General features: G+C 42.6%; 1 long non-coding RNA gene across 2 annotated transcripts; it reads left to right on the top strand.

The window, feature by feature from the left end:
• Positions 1–468: 468 nt before the first annotated feature.
• On the top strand, positions 469–3645 carry LOC139575101 (uncharacterized). Of its 2 annotated transcripts, none has more exons than XR_011674889.1 (3): positions 469–667; positions 1190–1279; positions 1381–3645. It is a non-coding gene; the product is annotated as an uncharacterized lncRNA (long non-coding RNA). The 2 variants fall into 2 exon arrangements; XR_011674888.1 differs by lacking the exon at positions 469–667 and adding an exon at positions 682–888.
• The last annotated feature ends 2355 nt before the right edge of the window (positions 3646–6000 follow it).

Raw genomic sequence — 6000 nt, 5'->3', positions numbered from 1 at the left:
CTTTGCAGGCATAGTTCCTTGCGTACGCTGAATACATTGAATTCAAGAGCTGCAAACCCTCCCACTTGCTGGCCAAGAGATTTTCTTTCTGAGTTTTCATTCAGTAGGGTTTTCAGGACATTTATCTAAAGCCATACCTTTAAATTTGGTGTACCTTTTAATTAGAATTTTCTCAACAGACTCAGTAGAATATATGGAGAGAACGGTTCAGAATATTAGGGATCAATAAATTAAGCCATGCGAATACATGCATAGGCCTATTTGTCTCCTTTTCATCACCAATTGGTTGATTTCGCCTTTGCCAAGATAATCCATCCACCTGACAGGTGTGGCTTATCAAGAAGATGATTAAACAGCATGATTATTATCATAGGCGGAAATCCCAGGGGGGACGGGGGGGACACGACCCCCCCAATATATCACTGTAAACATAACTATGTAATTTCAATAATATTAATAATACGCAATGAAAGCACTTGTGCTGATTATAGACACTTAATAGCGCGTTTAAGTTTCAAAAGATTGCGACCCCCCCCGCCCTTTGCCTCACAATGGTTTGATCCACTGCCAGTTCTTTAGCTGGCAAGGTAATAGAGGGTTCGTAACTACTGTCCGAAAGGGACATGTACGTAACTGACGTGAGGTTAATCCAGTCAATCCATAGCAGGTCCATAGCATAGCAATGTTATTTATTTATTTTTATGTTGGCAGGGTTCACACACTAGCTGAATTTGCAGAGCTAGCGCGCAAACTAAAGCAAACATTAACTATCAAGCTAGCTAGTACCTATTCCATTTATGTGGCGTCGTCAAAGATGGAATCTTTGCTATCATCAGTTTATTCCAAGATCAGCATGCAGCTGTAGTGCTTCGACGTCCCTGTGATAAGGTTAGCGATAAACTGAAGTCCAAACTGAACAGAACAGAACTACACTCTCTTCTACCATTGTCTTAAATATATATAATGGTCTCGTTGCAAAAGATAAATTGTCGCTAGTGAACTTTTTTTATTTTATTTGATTTAACCTTTATTTAACCAGGTAGCAAAGATTATAGCAAACACACAGAAACGGAATTGGTGCTCGCTAGCTTTACAAATTCAGCTATTGTTGGAAGCCAGCCAATATGAAACAAACTATTTAAATTACAAAAGGTTGCAGCATGTGTTGTGTAAATGTGTGTGTGTGCAGCTAGGCCAGCCAGCCAGCCAGGTAGAAAAATGGCGAACATTTAGAAGAAGACGGACATCAAGAGTATTTGTCAGTACACCAAAACGCATAGTAAGAACTCTAGTATCCTAATATCTCAAAGACTAGTTGATAAAATGTTCATAAGAAAGAAGTGAAATGCTAATGGAAATGTTTCACAATGATGTCATTAGGCAGAGCAGGCAACAGATGGCACACAGACAGCAGAGCTGGGGACAGATATGCAGGGACAGACTGGCAGACAGGGAGTCTCAGGTAAGTTTGTTGAGTCTTTGTTTGGCAACATTATGAAAGGTTCTCAATTTTTTTGACTTGTAAAATAGGGACATAATTGGAAAATGCCATGGATACCCCCACTCTCAACTTAAACTGGTGACTAAACTAAGATTTGTTTACGGCAATGGTATTGCTGTTGTGATTAATTGTGTAGTTTTGGGTACCGGTAGTTAGGAGTACGGCAAACACCTTATTTATTTTCTAGGAGACAGACTGAGTCAGTTAGGGTAGTGAAAGGGAAAGAGCCAGGGAGAGAGACTTCAGAGGACAGTGTCACAGCCACGGCAGGACCAAGTGTCACCCTTGTTGCCAGCAGCACCAGTATAGGGGACAGTGGCACAGCATTGTCCAGTTACCACAGTGATGGCACAAAACCATATCAGCCACACCCACAATTTATAGAACCGCAAACTCTTGCCAACAGAGTGTTGACGTTTCAAGAGAGATGGTTTCGCGATTTCCCCTGGCTACATTATAATCCATCAATAAAAGGAGTGTTGTGTTTTCACTGTAGCCAAGGGTTTTCAAGCCAGCCATCTTTTGGCCAAAGAGCTGATGCTGCCTTCATTAGTGCAGGATTTAGGAACTGGAGAAAAGCCATTGAAAAATTCACAGCACATCAAAATTGCCAAACCCACCGCCACTTTGTAATTGTAACAGCACACCAGCTAAATCCAATCAGTGTCCAGTTATCCAGCGCGTGGGGTAAACAGCAGGAGGACGCAAGGCATTGCTTGATGAAAATTGTTAGTTCGGTGCGGCATGTAGTAAGACAGGGACAAGCCTTTAGAGGCCACACGGATGACAGTGGGAATTTATACCAGATTTTGAAACTTAGGGCAGAAGAGGATGATCCCATTTTACTGAAGTGGTTAACAGAGCGTACCACAATGTACACAGGCCCCAAAGCACAGAATGAAATTCTGAACATCATGGCCAATAGTCATTCGAGGCATTGCAGCTGAGATTAGGTCTCTTCCGATTGTACAATTTTCATTAATTGTTGATGGTACTCAAGATGTCTCTGGTGCTAAACAGGAGAATGTCTGTCTGCGTTATGTTGACCATGACCATGTCCCTCACAAGGAGTTTATTGGGCTATACAGGGTGTCGGAGACAACAGGCGAGGGCATTGCGAAAGTGCCAACTGATGTGTTGTTGAGGAAACCCGCAAACATATGCTCGGTTCTTTTGTTCAGTAGTGTGTATAGCAGTGGTTCTCAACCTTTTTGGGGTACTGGAACCCCTGCATATTTTGAGGCAAGGCAGGCAAGGTTTTGAGCGGTCCTCAGGGACCTCCACCCCCTCTATATTATATGTAAACTTACTGGAAACCTTGTGGTACTGACTACATTCATTACACTTTTTTATTTCACGGACCCCTTGCAATTAGTCCATGGACCCCTGTTTGAGAACCCATGGTGTAATTGATAGTTGTTCTTTTGTTTAGTAGTTTTCAGTACACTTACAAATGATTTATTTCATGTTATTTTATTTAAAATTGCATACTTTGTGCGACATACTTGTCCATAGCTGCTGTTTGAAGAGTTGAGACACTGACTGAAGGATATTTTGTTTGATTTATTTGGGTTTTTCATTGAAGTAGTTATTTTGCTTTTAGAACTGTACTTATTTTAAGCTTTTTGTTCTTGCAAAGATATTGTAGACTCAGGCCAGGTGCACATATTTAATGACTATATAAATGTTTTAAAAAAAGTCAAATTAAAAGGTCAATTCAATACGGAGACCAACTTTGTGATGGTTCTCAATGGAGATTCTTTTAGATGTGATCACACCATGTTCATTGTATTTATGAAAACTACACCCATACAGTGTACAGTACCATTGTCACCTACTGACCTTTCTTGATATTGCTGGTTGTAAGTACGAATACCTGCATACATACTGGACTGGTAAGGAGCACTGCTATAACTATTATTAGTAGTAGAATTATAATGATTTAAACATTTGAACAAGTTGGGAAAACCCTTCAGTTAACTACTGTACCTATCAATTATCCAGTTGTAGGAATTATGGTTCCTCAATATACATTTAACAACGTATGCTATGTGTTACAGCACTACTTTTGGTGTCCCCCTCAGGAATTGCTCTTGAGAAAATTTAATGTAATTGTCCCCTCCAAGGTTGATCTCAGATTTTCGCCCCTGATTATTATACAGGTGCACTCTCAAACACGTAGTTTCCCTGAACGCAGCTCACACTATCAAACACATAGATCCCCTGAACGCAGCTCACTCTCCAGATCCCAATCACCTGTTCACACACCTGTATGTCATTATCGCATACTATTTAGTTCAATTATTTGCAACCCATCATTGTGAGGTATTGTTTGTTTCACTTCTATTCGGAGCTGGTTTCCCTGTAATTTAATCCTCCCGTGTCTGAAAGTTTTTTCCTGCCTCACTAATGATGCCTTTTGCCTATTCCCTGCCTGTACTTTAGCCTATCGGATTTCCTGTTATCTACCTATTACCTGATCTCCCGGACTATGTTACTAGCCTTTTCCCTGCCTGTACTGTTGCCTTTTTGGACCCCCTGTGTATGACCTTATGCCTGCCCCTGGACCCAGCTACCTGCCTCCTCCTGTGGTTCTTTAACAATAAACACCTGCTGCGCCCTGTGCTTGAAACCAGCTCTCTGTCCCATCGTGTTCATTACAGTCACACAACACAATGCCACAGATTTCTCAAGTTTTTAGGGAAATTGGCTGATTTAACGATTTTGGATTTCCTGCTTCCTTTTCCAGGAAACTTCCAACCAGCATTTCTAGAAAACCTATGAATTTTTGTAAAGTTAGCATCATTATGCAACCCTACCACCAAGTTACATTATGCTGGCGGGCAAAGTGCTGTGGAATTCTTATTGGAATCCAGCCAGAGTTAAGATATCCAACAATTTAAATTTGTATTCTCCCTTCGGCAAATCAGATCATGCCTCCATTGGGCACCTCCCCTCCTATAGGCAGAAACTTAAACAGGAAGTACCCATGGTAAGGATTGTTCAACATTGGTCTGACCAATCGGAATCTATTCTTCAAGATTGTTTTGATCACGCGGACTGGGAACTGTTCTGGGTTGCCTCTGAGAATAGTATCGAAATATACACTGACTCGGTGACTGAGTTCATCAGGAAGTGCATAGAGGATGTTGTCCCCACTGTGATGATTAGAACTTATACAAACAAAAACTGTGGATAGATTGCAGCATTTGCGCCAAACAGAAAGTGCCAATCACTGTATTTAACCACGGCAAGGTGACTGGGAACATGGACGTGTGAAAACAGACCGCCTATGCCCTCTGTAAAGACGAATGTGGCCGGGACTCCAGACAAACGCCTCGCTCCCAGACAAGCTAAACACCATCTTTGCCCCTTCGAGGAAAACCCAGAGCCGCCGACGCAGGTCACTACCACTCACGAGGACTGTGAGCTCTCATTCGCTGTGGCTGATGTGAGTAACACATTTAAGCGTTAACCCTCGCAAGGCTGCCGCTCCAGATGGCATCTAAAGCCGCATCCTCAGCGCATGTGCAGACCAGCTGGCTGGAGTATTTATGGACATAATCAATCTATCCTTATCCCAGCCTTTTGTCCCCACTTGTATTTGTATTTATTATTGATCCCCATTAGCTGCTGTCAAGGGAGCAGCTACTCTTCCTGGGGTCCGGCAAAATTAAGGCAGTTATACAATTTAAAAAACATTACAATACATTCATAACAGATTTCACAACACACTAAGTGTGTGCCCTTGCCACCATTGTTCCTGTACCCAAGAAAGTGAAAGTTACTAAACTAAATGACTATCGCCCCGTAGCACTTACTTCTGTCATCGTGAAGGGCTTTGAGAGGCTAGATGAGGATTATTTAATCTCCACCTTCCCCGGCACTCAAGACCAACTACAATTTGCGTACTGCCCCAACAAATCCATTGATGACACAATCGCCACCGCACTGCACACTGCCCTATCCCATCTGGACAAGAGGAATACCTATGTAAGAATGCTGTTTATTGACTACAGCTCAGCCTTCAACCCCACAGTGCCCTCCAAGCTCATCACTAAGCACTGGGTCTGAACCCTGCCCTGTGCAACTGGATCCTGTACCCAGGTGGTGAAGGTAGGCAACAACACCTCTGCCACACTGATCCTCAACACAGGGGCCCCACAATGACATGTGCTCAGCCCCCTCCTGTACTCCTGTTCACCCATGACTGTGTGGCCACACACTTCTCCAACTCAATGATCACGTTTGCTGACCACACAACAGTGTTAGGCCTGATTACCAACAAATATGAGAAAGCCTACAGGGAGAAGTTCAGAGCCCTGGCGAAGTGGTGCCAGAAAAATAACTTCTCCCTCAATGTCAACAAAACAAAGGAGCTGATCATGGACTTCAGCAGAGAGCAGAGTGAGTACTCCCCCATTCATATCAAGAGTGTGAAAAGGTTCAAGTTCCTCAGCATGCATATCACTGAAATGGTCCATTCACACAAACAGTGT

Source organism: Salvelinus alpinus, chromosome 5, assembly GCF_045679555.1.
Source record: "Salvelinus alpinus chromosome 5, SLU_Salpinus.1, whole genome shotgun sequence".
NCBI classification, from domain to species: domain Eukaryota; kingdom Metazoa; phylum Chordata; class Actinopteri; order Salmoniformes; family Salmonidae; genus Salvelinus; species Salvelinus alpinus.
Note: the sequence above shows the minus strand (reverse complement) of the source record. Positions and strands in the feature narration are given on the sequence as shown.